Genomic DNA, 15,647 nt, shown 5'->3' with positions numbered 1-15,647 from the left:
CATCAACATCTTGGAGCTCAGAGCTGTTCGACTAGCCCTCAGGGCTTGGACGTCGAAATTGCAGGGGTTCCCGGTGAGAATTCAATCAGACAATGCCACGGCTGTGGCATACATAAATCACCAAGGGGGAACCAGGAGTCAGGCCGCTCAGAGAGAAGTGAGCTTGATTCTCCTATGGGCAGAGGCTCATGTGCCCTGCATATCGGCAATATACATTCCCGGAGTGGACAACTTTCAGGCGGACTTCTTAAGCCGCCAGACTCTATGGCCGGGGGAATGGTCTCTGCATCCACAGGTCTTTCAAGCACTCTGCCAAAGATGGGGAGTGCCGGACGTGGATATCATGGCATCGAGACTCAACAAGAAGCTAGACAGGTTCATGTCCCGGTCAAGGGATCTGATGGCCTGCGGAACCGATGCTCTGGTTTGCCCTTGGCATCAGTTCAAACTTCTTTATGCGTTTCCCCCGCTCCAGTTACTACCCCGCCTGCTGCGCAGGATCAGGGTGGAGCGCATACCAGTCATCCTGGTAGCTCCAGCATGGCCCAGAAGGGCATGGTACTCACTAATCCTAAGGATGGTAGTGGGAAACCCTTGGACTCTGCCTCTAAGGCCAGACCTGCTATCGCAAGGTCCGATCCTCCACCCTGCCTTACGGCATCTAAATTTGACGGCCTGGAAGCTGAATCCTTGATTCTCAGGGGTAGAGGTCTGTCTCAGAAGGTAATCTCTACCCTAATCAGAGCCAGGAAACCGGTCTCTAGGGTGATTTATCACAGGGTCTGGAAGGCCTATGTAGGCTGGTGTGAGTCCAAGCGATGGCTTCCTCGCAAATTCACCATTGATAGAGTTTTAAGTTTTCTCCAGCTAGGAGTGGATAAAGGATTGGCATTAAGCACAATCAAAGGACAGATTTCTGCTCTGTCAGTGTGGTTTCAGCGGCCGCTGGCCACCCACTCGCTGGTTAAGACCTTCCTTCAAGGGGTCTTACGTATTAAACCTCCAGTTAAATCCCCGCTTTGTCCGTGGGATTTAAATCTTGTCCTGTCAAGTTTACAGAAACAACCGTTTGAGCCGTTGGCTGAAGTTCCTTTGGTTCTACTGACAAGGAAGTTGGTATTTTTGGTTGCCATAGTTTCCGCAAGAAGAGTTTCGGAACTGGCAGCCTTATCCTGTAAGGAACCATATCTTATATTTCATAAGGACAAGGTCGTTCTCCGCCCTCATCCTTCCTTCCTACCGAAGGTCATATCCAGTTTTCATTTGAACCAGGATTTGGTATTACCATCCTTCTTCCCTAAACCTACTTCCAGAAAGGAAGGGTTGCTGCATACCTTGGATATTGTCAGGGCCATGAAGGCCTATCTTAAAGCTACAGAGAAGATCCGAAAAACAGATGTGCTGTTTATTCTACCGGATGGGCCCAAGAAGGGGCAGGCAGCTGCAAGGTCCACCGTTTCTAGGTGGATCAAGCAATTAATCACTCAGGCCTACGGCTTGAAAGGGTTGCCTCCTCCAGTATCATTAAAGGCTCATTCTACTAGAGCCATGGGCGCCTCCTGGGCAGCACACCACCAGATCTCTATGGCTCAAGTTTGCAAGGCGGCAACCTGGTCTTCTGTCCACACATTCACAAAATTCTACAAGTTGGACGTAAGAAGGAATACTGATACTGCCTTCGGGCAGGCAGTGCTGCAAGCTGCAGTTTGAGACCCTCGGATCCCGGGGGCTCCTCTTTTTTTTTTAGTTAAATTTAAAATTTAAGATTATTTTTCTCAAATAAGTTGGATTATTATGATTTGAGTATATCTCTAAATTAAATCCTTTTGTCTTGGAGATGTTCTCCCTCCCCTCATTGTAAGCATTGCTTTGGGACATCCCATATAGTAATGAATGCCGCTCTGTGTCCCGTGATGTAACGATAAAGAAAAAGAGATTTTTAATACAGCTTACCTGTAAAATCTTTTTCTTGGAGTACATCACGGGACACAGAGCTCCCACCCCTCTTTTTTGAGGACCATTTTGGGAGGCATACTGCTTGCTACAAAACTGAGGTACTCCTCCTATGGGAGGGGGTTATATAGGGAGGGGCATTTCCTGTTTGAAGATTGCCAGTGTCTACACCTGAAGGTACTCCATATAACCCATATAGTAATGAATGCCGCTCTGTGTCCCGTGATGTACTCCAAGAAAAAGATTTTACAGGTAAGCTGTATTAAAAATCTCTTTTTTTTTCAATTTTTTATTCTTTATTTCCCCATCATATTTGGACAAATGTATCTGTAAGAGTTTGGATTTCTCCATGTATTCACTACTAGTATTGAATGGCTCCATTTTTTTCTTAAGATCTGCAATCTTAGATTCCAGACTTACATTTTTTGCCTTCCTCCTTCTGACCATAAGCTGCATCAGCTTCTGCTCACAGGCATTAAAAAATTGGTACCATTCTTCAATAGATTGCAAATTGTCAATACCATCATTAGGACCAACTTACCTTCTGAGACGCCTGGGTGTAAGATTCTTTCCTATATAGAACTCGAATGAGGCAATGTCCCACCACACTCTAATCTGTTTTTCCATATCTAGTTGTAATTCTTTGAAACCTCTTTCTAAATCCATATTGGGACTCGGGGTTTCTTGAAAAATCTCATCTAAATTAATTTGACGCTCTCTCATAAAATTGAAAACATCCATGGCTGCGTGAAAAAATGGTTCAAAATAATAATACTAAAAATTCTGATAACCTCAAAGTGATAAAGTGGTGAAAATTCCGCGCCAAATACAAATAAACTAACTTAAAAAATAAAAAAGCTGCTCCTCATAGAACAATATAAATTGTGAAATTGAAAAATGAAAGGTAGAGGGCGCTAAACCACCCAAGGTGATTGTGATAAGTAGATTACCACACAACGTATGTGCAGAACTAATGGGTAGTCCTCTAGGGAAAATTATACAACCAGTTTTTGTGGTGGCAGCTCTCCAGGGGGAGGTAACTGTTCCTATCCACGTTCTTGATGTGGGTTCTGGAAACAAGTGTTTTATCTTATTGACAGATCTCTAAATCTAGGAAGGTGATCTTTTTGTCACTTTATTTCCCAGCTGAGTTTGATATTTCTATCGTTTATGTCCAGGTTTGGAAGGAAATCTAATAGTTCTATTTGTTCCCCTTTCCACACAATGAATATATCGTCGATGTATCTTCTGTTACTGAACAAACCTTTTGGACGATTGGAAAATATCTGTTCCTCTTCCCATTGCGCCACGAAGAGCCCTGCTACGCTGGGAGAAATTTTTTGCTCCCATAGCCACGCCCGTCTTTTGGAAGTACCGTATTTTCCGCACCATAAGACGCACCTGACCATAAGACGCACCTAGGTTTTAGAGGAGGAAAACAAGTAAAAAAAGATTTTGAACCAAATAGCATACTAAAATGTGTAATAAAATATAACAGAACCATATTTCAACCATGTAAAGTGAACAGCAGTCAACAATGACATTAAGAACCGTCATCACTGTCCTTAACAAAGGAGAGGAGAGACTTTAAAGTTCAAGCACTCTCCTAGTTTTCTGGGAACCCCAAGAACTCATCATCGCCAGTGTCAGAATTTATGAAGCTCAGTTGCTCACAATCACCGACATCACTTTCTTCGCTATCTTCATATACAATGCAATCTTCAGTTCCATCTAAGGCATTGCTAATGCCACATTTTTTGAATGACTGTACAACGATTTCCTCCTTCACTGAGTGCCATGATGTTTTCACCCATTCACAAACTTGAGTGATAGTGGGCCTCTTCATCCGTTCAGTAGGTGTCAGATCATGATTACCAGCAGCCATCCATTTGTTCCACTCTTCTCGCATAAACACGTTAAATGGTTTGTTGATGGAAACGTCGAGAGGTTGCAACTGGCTGGTAAGACCCCCCAGGAATCACAGCTAGATGAGTCTTCACTTCTTTAAAGCACTTTTTCGTCGGTTCGCTAATATGTGCTCTAAACTGGTCAAGCACCAATAAGGCAGGTTTTTTCGGAAGCCCTCCAGGATGTTTGGACCACACTTTTTCAACCCATACTCTCATTCCATTTTCGTCCATCCATCCTTTGTCATGGACATGTACGACAACTCCTCGTGGAATCACTTCTTTCGGAAAGGTTTTCCTTTTAAAAATTAGCATGGGCGGCAATGTGGTGCCGTCTGCACAGCAGGACAACACAACCGTGTAATGGGTTTTCTCATGTCCTGAGGTTTTTACCGTTATGGTTTTGGCACCTTTCAGATCAACAGTCCTATTAGATGGCCCATCAAATGTTAGCGGGACTTCATCCATATTCCCAATCTGGGCGATTTCAAAACCGTTTTTCTTCCTGGCATCAATCACAAATTTATGAAAAGACAAAATCTTAGATTCGTATTCTTTTGGCATTTTTTGCGCAATTCTAGTTTTGGTGCGCATAACAAGGTCACATTGCCTCATGATTGAGCACCACGATGGTGATCCAGTAAAATCCTGAATGCCTTTCTCTACAGCAATGCGTTTGGCTTCATATATGATCATTTTTGTAGAGACTGACAAGCCATTATTTCGGTGACGTGTGATCCATTCTTTCATGGCCACGTCTAACTGTGGCCACTTTGCAGCATGCCCACGAAAAGTGTGCTTACTTTTACTTGCTTTTTGCAGCTGATCCTCCTGTTTCCTCCACTCTCTTATCATTTTTTTTCAGTTGGAGGTGGCCCAAAATGTCTCTCCACTGCCCTGTTTCCATGTTCCTTAGCATATTTTACTATAAAAACCAATATGTATTATCAGTGGATACTAATAAAACATTAACAGCGCTATAGTCACTGGTAGTGTGACTCGTGAGTTCAAAGTCTCATAGCCGATGAATGCTGATAACAGAGCTCTTCAAGAAAAAATCTTTAGTCATACATATCAGTCTCTTAAAATACAATGGGCCAGATTCACAAAGAGATACGACTATCTACAGATACACAATCGTATCTCTGACTTACACTGGTCCTATCTATGCGCCTGATTCAAAGAATCAGTTACGCATAGATAGGGCTAGATCCGACAGTGTTACAATGTGTTACACTGTCGGATCTTTTTTTCAATTTAAAAATGGCGCCGGGGGCGTTCCCGCTGATTTACGATAAATAATATGTAAATCAGCGAGATACGCAAATTCACGAACGTACGCGGACCCGTCGCAGTGTTCTTACGTCGTTTCCGTAGCGGTTTTCCATCGTATACTTACCCCTTCTTTTATCATGTGCAGCCCATGTTAAGTATAGCCGGCGTTCCCGCGTCGAATTTGAATTTTCCTACGTCGTTTGCGTACGCCGATTCACGAACACGCGCGTCGCAAGTCCCGCTCACGTCGCAACCACTGACGTCCTAGTGACGTCAGTGGGAGCAATGCATGCCGGGAAATTCCCCGGACGACGCATGCGCATTTAAATCGGCGCGGGAACGCGCCTGATTTAAATATGACACTCCCCTAGCCGCGGAATTTGAATTCCGCTGGGGGATTTAGGATCCGCCGTCGCAAGTTTGGAGGTAAGTGGTTTGTGAATTAGCCACTTGCCTCCTAAACTTGCGGGAGCGGATCTTAATTCACGTAGATCGAGCGGATCTATAGATCCGCTGCGCTACGTGAATCTGGCCCAATAGCTTTATCCCAAATCAAGCTGTGTAAGTTTCAGAATATCAGTTCACATGTCATCTTGTTTCTTTTTTTGCTGACAGGGAAGCTGCAGATTATATATTCTCCAGATAATATAGGGATCTGTGTGCTTCACATTTCTGTGCTCCCCTTTGGATGTTGTACTCATCAGATACTAGGTGAAAAACGGCATTGATTAAACTGGATCTCAGCTCTTCTCCTCCCTGGAATGGATGATTATCAAACTTAATGGAATCCTCAGCTGTTCTTTTCTCCGTGGGTGTGAATGATGTTCCTTGGATTATATGTGCAGCACGGTCATAGTGTAAAACCCTTTATTTGAATGATAACACCCCTGCTACCCGCACATGCTTACACATTAAAATATCATAAGAAGCTTGTCACTTTCAGTACTAGTATCAGCTCACTCAGGGTATGGTCTCTGTAATCCCAAAACACTGCTCCGTGAGACCCTGGTAGACACTAGCCTCAGTACAAGAGAGCCATCGTGTAGCCACGCCCAGACGCGTTTCGTGATTGGCTCACGTCTTCAGAGGGCGTGCAACATGATCTGACTGCTCGTTAATATAGGGGAACAAATCAGGTATCAACCCGCCCTCCCCTCTTCGTGATACATCCCGTCTCGGCCGCTCCGCCTATTTCGGCATACGTCACGGGCTCAACAGCCAGTCACGGGCATCATAGACTCGATGGCTTTGTGTACTAGTTACACGCTGCTTTTTCTGAGTCAGCTGGGACCCGGAATTCCACGGCACTTTATATTGTGGCGTCAGATGCTGCTCCACGTCCTCGCGCTAAGGCAGCTCTGCCGACACTGTTTATCTATGTAATACAATAGGGATAATGTATGAAGTACAAAGGATGAATAATATAACTCTCTATTCTGCGGGAGCTGATACATAGTCATAAATGTCATCCTCTGTACAAACTCTCAGTCATAGGCACTTCAAAATTGAATAATCCATCCTATGACTACTGTTACATTGTTTGTTTTCCACACTTAAGTACCAACAAAAGGGGATAACAAACTACATATTAAAATAAAAATTACATTAAACAAAATTCAATACAGGATAGCATATCTGTTATTCAAAGCGACAATCCACCTTGTAATGTTTAAAATAGTATATGCTTAAATATTTAAAATATTCATTAAAAATATATACTGTAAATATTTACAGCCCATATGAAGTCTATTTATATGTGGACAGTGAGAAAACATGCCCCAAGTAATAAACATCACAATGCAAAAAAAATAATAATTCAAAATTATTCTTACCAACATATACTATATACTGTAAATTTACCTATGCTTGTTTGCTGTCTAAAAATATGGAGAGCCGACTTATATTGAGTATTTTACTCGCACAGGTATGAAAGGTCAAAAACATATCCTGTGGGACTTTTTACCCAAATATTACAATGCACTTCCTAATATTAAAACCTGATGTCCACCACAGGGGGTGCTATAGTTACTGTAAATACTTTCTGGGTGTCAAAACCAACAAGAAAAACAGTTAAACACATACTACTGAACACCCCTAGTGGTCACTAATAAAACAATTTAGGTCCTAACGGCCTCAATATTGACGTAGACTTAAAGTGTTACTTCAATATAACTACTGAGTTTCACGTTTCTCGCGAACCATATTGGCCCCCCTCCAGTTGCGATCAATGTGGTCAATACCCCAAAACTTTAGTCCAATGTTTTTTTTTATCATGCTTGTCCCTAAAATGGAGTGAGACACTGTGTTCTTTATAGCCTATGGTAATGTTATAAATGTGCTCGGATACCCTTTTGGTCAGTGTCCTTTTGGTTCGCCCAATATACATTAAACCGCATGGGCATTCCAGAGCATATACCACATGGGTGGTTGTGCAAGTAATGCATTCCTTGATCTCAAACTCCTTTCCATTCGTTGTTGATGTGAACCTAGTGAGTCCTCTTAAATGTGTGGATACTTGACGACATGACTTGCATCTTCTACATGCTGTAAACCCAGCTCTATCCCAAAACATCTTAATTTTCTTAGGGGGATCCAATACTTTTTTTTAACTATTTGATCACCAAACAAGGATGTTTTCCTATATATGAAAGGTGGATTTTCGGGTAATGCTGTCTTTAACACTCTGTCCATTGTAAGAATATTCCAGTGGTTTTTAAATATGGCTTCTATCTCACACTATTGCTCATGGTAAGTGGAGATAAAGCCCCATTCATAGGTTTGATTAGGTGGGCGTTCTTTCGGTTCCAGCATATTTTTTGGTGAAATCTTTCCCACCTGTTACATCAAATTATCCAAATGTACCTTGTAACCTTTCTCCACAAAACGTTGTTTGATGAGTGAGGCTTGGGCCCAATAGTCGTCATCCTGGGTGCAATTGCGTCTAATGCGCATGAATTGACCCTTTGGTATATTCTTAAGCCATAGTGGGTGATGCCCACTCTGTACTGGTATGTAACTATTTCTGTCTGTATCTTTGAAATAGGCTTTAGTATACAGTTGTTCTGAGCCCTTGATCACTGTAACATCCAAAAAATGGATTTGATATGGGTCCCAGTTGAAATACAATTTAATACTGTTTTTGTTACTGTTAAGCCAGACAGAGAAGGTTCGAAGAGAGCATATTTTACTACCTGCAGTATAAAAGGAATTTTATATGCTAGTCTTTTCTGCTTATTCATCCTTTCTGCTTTGGGTACCTGAGCTGGCACCTGGTTCCTGCAGTGGGTAGCTAAGCTGGCACCTGGTTCTTACAGTGGCTGGGCACCTGGTACCTGCAGTGGGAGGTGTGGTAGTGGGTGGCATGGCTGATCACCTGGTCCCAGCAGTGGGTGATGTGGTAGTGGGTGGCGTGGCTGATCACCTGGTCCCTGCAGTGGGTGGCATAGCTGATTACCTGGTCCCTGCAGTGGGTGGTGTGGCTGATCAATTGGTCCCCGCAGTGGGTGGCGTGGCTGATCACCTGGTCCCTGCAGTGGGTGGTGTGGCTGATCAATTGGTCCCTGCAGTCAGTGGCGTGACTGATCACCTGGTCCCTGCAGTGGGTCGTGTGGTAGTGGGTGGCGTGGCTGATTACCTGGTCCCTGCAGTGGGTGGTGTGGCTGATGACCTGGTCCCTGCAGTGGGTGGCGTGGCTGATGACTTGGTCAGTTACCAGTACAGTAATTTTGCAGACTTAGTAATGTACAGTTTTGATCCTATAAATATCGGTAATGAATTTGTTCATATATGGTAAATACAGGGCACTGATTGTGGAAGCACTTGTGAGGTAAACTTGTGTTCTGTCAAAAGCACCAACCTGTGACTCCAACCGCGTCAAAAGGTGGGTGTATTGCGCATACACCAATTACACCTATAGGATTCCAGTGTGCGGGGCAACACGTAATGACGTTGCGTGGGCGTGCCTGAGACACTGGGACTGGTCGCCTGATGCAATGCATCCTGGGGGCTTCTTCTAGCCGGGTTTATTGAACTTTACCGTTCGAGCTGCTGGGGGCCCCACCGGGCCCGAGCAAGACGAGTGTTGCAGCCACAGAGTAACGGCAGACACCGCCGGGTGCATCCATCCTACGGCACACGCGGTATGTAACACAGCGGCCGCGATGGGGGTGGAGGGGTTCTGGTATAGATGTAGTATTCGCTCCATAAGACGCAGGCACATTTTCCACCATTTGTTGGGGGGGAAGTGCGTCTTATCGTTCGAAAAATACGGTAATAATTACGATTATACCAAAAGTAGCTATTTTTTTAGGCAGAAATCAAGACATTTCACAATGTATTTTCTTTGGACACATGGTAGCATGGAATGTTTCCTTAATTCCCATTTGACAGCTTTGCAGGCTTGGTGATGTAGTATAACTGTATAGTAGGGATGAGCTTCGAGTTTGAGTTGAACTCATGTTCGACTCGACCATTGCCTGTTTGCCTGTACGGCGAACAACGAACAATTAGGGGTGTTTGCGGCAAATTCGAAAAGCTGCGGAACACCCTGTTAAAGTCTATGGGAGAAATCTAAAGTGTTAATTTTAAAGGCTAATATGCAAGTTATTGTCCTAAAAAGTGTTTGGGGACCCGGGTTTTAAAAACGGCCGTTTTTTCGGGAGCAGTGAATTTAATAATGCTAAAAGTGAAACAATAAAAGTGGAATAGTCCTTTAAATTTTGTACGGGGGGGGGTGTAAAGTCAGCATGTGAAAAAGCGCATGTTTCCCGTACATAGAACTGTCCCTGCACAAAGTGTCATTTCTGAAAGGAAAAAAACACATATTCAAAAACCGGACTTGCGGCTCTAATGAATTGTCGGCTCTGGCAATTCAGAGAGAATTCATTCATAAAAAAAATAGCGTGGGGGTCCCCCCAAATTCCATTACCAGGCCCTTCAGGTCTGGAATGGATATTAAGGGGAACCCCGCCGTCAATTTTTAAAAAAAATTACGTGGGGTTCCCCCCAAATATCCATTCCAGACCCTTCAGGTCTGGTGTGGATTTTAAGGGGAACTCCACCCTAAATTTAAAAAAAAAATGGCGTGGAGTTCCCCCAAAAATCCACACCAGACCCCTTATCCGAGCACGTTAACCTGGTCGGCCGCAGAAAAAAGAGGGGGGGACAGAGTGCACCCCCCCTCTCCTGAACTGTACCAGGCCACATGCCCTCAACATGGGGAGGATGTCCCCATGTTGATGGGGACAAGGGCCTCATCCCCACAACCCTTGCCCGGTGGTTGTGGGGGGCTTATTTATCAGAATCTGGAAGACCCCTTTAACAAAGGGGACCCCCAGATCCTGCCCCCCCCCTATGTGAATTGGTAATGGGGTACATTGTACCCCTACCATTTCACGAAGGAAGTGTAAATAGTTGGAAAAAACACACACACACCGTAGAAAAAAAGTCCTTTATTAATAAAAAAAAGAAAAAAAATCCAGCGGTGATAATTCACTCTCGATCCCGGCTTCCTGCTCCAACGTTGTCTGTATCCAGCGACGGTCGGTGATCTCCGGTCCAGCGATGAGAAGATCCATCCATCCAGAGCGCAGCATCGCCGACCTCCTCTCACCGCTGGACACAGCCCAGCGAATGACGCGGCTGAAGCTGTGACATTTCTTATATAGAGGAGGGGGGGCCACCCGTCGCGTGACCCCGCACCCTCTGCCAGGTCACTGGGGAAGCCCAGCTAGGGGGAAGACTGGGCTTCCACAGTGACATGTCAGAGGGGGGCGGGGTCACGTGGCGGATGGCCCCGCCTACCCTATATAAGAAATGTCACAGCTTCAGCCGGGTTTGGTTTTTCTCAAATAAGCCCTTTGTCTTCTGTACACCTTTTTGTAAGTAATGATCGATGTATTGACCCATTCTTGCTGTTTGAGAGTCTATGCCATTGACTATTGGTCTAGGAGGCGGATCTGTCTTGTTCTTGTGAATCTTTGGAAGTGAGTATAGGATTGGTGTATGACATGATTGTGGTATAAGGTATTGAGCCTCCTTTTTGTTCAGAATGTTTCTTTTAATTCCCAAATGTACAGTCTGTTCTAGCGCTTTCCTGCACTTGAACTTAGGATTGCTCAACAGGCGGCTATATGTGTCTTTATCTTGTAACATTCGATTTATACTTGTGCTATATTGTTCTTTGGAGAGGATAACAATTCCTCCGCCTTTGTCTACTGGCCTGATGACCAAGGGGCAGATCCTCAAAGAAATTACGCCAGCGTATCTCTTGATACGCCGCGTAATTTCAAATTTTGCGCGTCATATCTTTGTTTTGGTATCCACAAAACAAGATACAACGGCATCTGTGTTCGATCCGACAGGCGTACGTCTTCATACGCCGTCGGGTCTTAGATGCAATTTTTCGGCTTCCGCTAGGTGGCGTTCCCGTCGTAATCCGCGTCGAGTATGCAAATTAGCTATTTCCGACGATCCACGAACGTACGACCGGCTGTGGCACGCCGTTTCCGTTCGGCTTTTTCCGGCGTATAGTTAAAGCTGCTATATGGTGGCCTACTCAATGTTAAGTATGGCCGTCGTTCCCGCGTCTAATTTTGAAAATGTTACATCGTTTGCGTAAGTCGTCCGTGAATGGGGCTGGCCTCCATTTACGTTCACGTTGAAAATAATGACGTCCTTGCGACGTCATTTGGAGCAATGCACCCTGGGAGTTTTTACGGACGGCGCATGCGACGTTCGTTCGGCGCGGGGACGCCCTTCATTTAAATGAAACGCGCCCCCTGACCGCCCAATTTGAATTCCGCGCCCTTACGCCGCGAGAGATGCACTACGCCGCCGTAACTTACAGTGCGAATTCGTTGAGGAGGCGAACCAAAGCCAAGTAAGTTACATCGGCGTAGCGTATCTTACATATGCGCCGGGCGCAGCGTATGTATGTGGATCTGCCCCTCAGTCTTTTGGTTAGTTTGGGGATTCCACTCTTTATATGCTTGGGTCCCTTTTTTTTCTTTATCTTCAAATCTTTCAATTATTCCAGGACTACTCTCTTAAAAAAACATGTGATGTGTGTTTTATCTTTCACTGGGGGGGTTAAAAATGTATTTATTTCCTAACCACTTAAGTCCCGGACAAAAATGCAGGTAAAAGACCAGGCCCCTTTTTTGCGATTCGACACATCGTCGCTTTAACTGACAATTGAGCAGTCATGCGACGTGGCTCCCAAACAAAATTGGTGTCTTTTTTTCCCCACAAATAGAGCTTTCTTTTGGTGGTATTTGATCACCTCTGCGGTTTTTATTTTTTGCGCTATAAACAAAATCAGAGCGAAAATTTTGAAAAAAATGCAATATTTTTAACTTTTTGCTATAATAAATATCCCCCAAAAATTTATAAAAAAAACTTTTTTTTTCCTCAGTTTAGGCCGATACGTATTCTTCTACCTATTTTTGGTAAAAAAAAAAAATCGCAATAAGCGTTTATCGGTTGGTTTGCGCAAAATTTATAACGTTTACAAAATAGGGGAAAGTTTTATTGCATTTTTATTAATTATTTTTTCTTGCTACTAATGGCGGCGATCAGCGATTTTTTTTCGTGACTGCGACATTATGGCAGACACTTCGGACAATTTTGACACATTTTTGGGACCATTGTCATTTTCACAGCAAAAAATGCATTTAACCACTACCCGACGGCCGTACGAATTTATACGGCCGCGGGGTGGTTGTCAATCTCTAACAGGCCGTAAAAAGACGGCCTGCGCATGCAGCGGGACGGGCGCGTGCGCTCGCCGCATCGCTGGGATGCTGATGCGAGTGCCTGGCGGCCGCGATGTCCGCCAGGGACTCGCGATCGGGCGGCTACAGGGCTCGATAAACACAGAGCTCCACGTCCTGTCAGGGGAGAGAGGAGACCGATCTGTGTCCCTTGTACATAGGGACATAGATCGGTCACCTCCCCCAGTCACCCCCCCTCCACCAACAGTTAGAACACAATTTAGGGTACACATTTAACCCCTTCCTCACCCCCTAGTGTTAACCCCTTCAATGCCAGTCACATTTATACAGTAATTAGTGCATATTTATAGCACTGTCCGCTGTATAAATGTGAATGGCGCCAAAAATGTGTCAAAAGTGTCCGATGTGTCCGCCATAACATCACCATAACGTCGCAGTCACGAAAAAAATGCTGATCGCCGCCATAAGTAGTAAAAAAAAATAATAATAATAATTATGTCCCCTATTTTGTAAGCACAATAACTTTTGCGCAAACCAGACGCTTCTTGCGATTTTTTTTTTCCCAAAAATATGTAGAAGAATACGTATCGCCTAGACTGAGAAAAAATAATGGGGGTTATCCACAAAGCCTTGGCGCAACGTAACTTTTCTGATTTAAGTTACTCCGCCGCAAAATTCCAAAGTTAGGTGCCGATCCACAAAGCACTTACCTGGAATTTTGCGGCGCTGTAACTTAAATCCGTCCGGCGCAAGGCGTTCCTATTCAAATGGGCGAGTCCCATTTAAATTAGGCGCGCTCCCGCGCCGGACGTACTGCGCATGCTCCGTCGGGTAAATTACCCGACGTGCATTGCGCTAACTGAAGTCGCTCCGACGTCATTTGCTTAGACGTTACCGTAAATGGCGTCCAGCGCCATTCACGGACGTCTTACGCAAACGACGTAGAATTTAAAATTCGACGCGGGAACGACGGCCATACTTAACATGGCTTAGGACAACTAGGGCTTAGCCCTAGTTTTACGCGGCGGAACTCGACGTAAACGACGTAGATTTAGAGCGACGGGCCCGTCGGAGCGTTCGTGGATCGCCGTAACTGGTCATTTGCATATTCTACGCCGGCCTCAATGGCCTCGCCACCTAGCGGCCGGCCTAGAATTGCCTCCTTAAGATCCGACAGTGTAATTCAATTACACATGTCGGATCTTCGTCCTAACTATGGGAAACTGAGTCTGTGGATCAGTTCCATAGTTAGGACCAGGGATACGACGGCGTAACAGCAGTTACTCCGCCGTATCTCTTTTGAGGATCTGGCCCAATGGTTTTAAAAAAAATTGGGCTATTTATTATAGCAACAAGTAAAAAATATTTATTTTTTCAAAATTGTCGCTCTATTTTTGTTTATAGCGCAAAAAAATAAAAAAAAAACGCAGAGGCGATCAAATACCACCAAAAGAAAGCTCTATTTGTGGGGAAAAAAGGACGTCAATTTTGTTTGGGAGCCACGTCGCACGACCGCGCAATTGTCAGTTAAAGTGACGCAGTGCCACAAGCTGAAATTTCACCTGGTCAGGAAGGGGTATATGTGCCCAGTAAGGAAGTGGTTAGAATGCATTGTTTATTGTGAAAATGACAGTTGCAGTTTGGGAGTTAACCACAAGGGGGCGCTGATGGGGTTATGTGTGACCTGAAGTGTGTTTACAACTGTAGGGGGGTGTGGCTGTAGGTGTGACGTCATTGATTGTGTCCCCCTATAAAAGGGATGACACGATCGATGCTGCCGCCACAGTGAAGAACGGGGAAGCCGTGTTTACACCAAGAGAAAAAGAAATGCGTCCCATGCAATGACCTAGTTGCGATTGTAGCAATTATCCTGAGTAGACACGCCCCCAAGATCAGAGGTTTTTTGCCGTAGCCAATATAACCGGCACAAAATATATGCAGAATACCCAGTCGGCAACCTATAAGAGAGAGGTTACCTGTGGGTAACAAGGGCTACTATAGGCAAAACAATGACTGTACTCGTGTGTATAAATATACAAATTTAATATAAGAAAAAATTATCGCTACAAATCCTAATAAAGGGCAGTATGATTGTAAATATGAGATTATACTGTGTCTGAACAGTAATGCACCTATAGGGCATAATGTGCAAACATCAGACATACAGAAAGGACAATGACAGACATACAACAAATAAAGACAAAGGGCCAGATTCACAAAGAGATACGACGGTGAATCTCCTGATATCTACAGATACACCATCGTATCTCTGACTTACACTGGTCCTATCTATGCGCCTGATTCATAGAATCAGATACGCATAGATAGGGCTAGATCCGACAGTGTTACACTGTGTTGCACTGTCGGATCTTATTTTCGATTTAAAAATGGCGCTGATTTACCTTGAATAATATGTAAATCAGCGAGATACGCAAATTCACGAACGTACGCGGACCCGACGCAGTCTTCTTACGACGTTTCCGTATCGGCTTTCCCGTCGTATACTTACCCCTTCTTTTATCAGGCGCAGCCAATGTTAAGTATAGCCGGCGTTCCCGCGTCGAATTTGAATTTTCTAACGTCGTTTGCGTACGCCGATTCACAAACACGCGCGTCGCAAGTCACGCTCACGTCGAAAACCACTGACGTCCTAGTGACGTCAGTGGGAGCAATGCACGCCGGAAAATTCCCCGGACGGCGCATGAGCATTTAAATCGGCGCGGAAACGCGCCTGATTTAAATAGTACACTCCCCCTAGCCGCGGAATTTGAATTCCGCC

This window comes from Rana temporaria, chromosome 1, assembly GCF_905171775.1.
Source record: "Rana temporaria chromosome 1, aRanTem1.1, whole genome shotgun sequence".
Classification (NCBI taxonomy): domain Eukaryota; kingdom Metazoa; phylum Chordata; class Amphibia; order Anura; family Ranidae; genus Rana; species Rana temporaria.
This window is presented reverse-complemented; position numbering follows the sequence as displayed.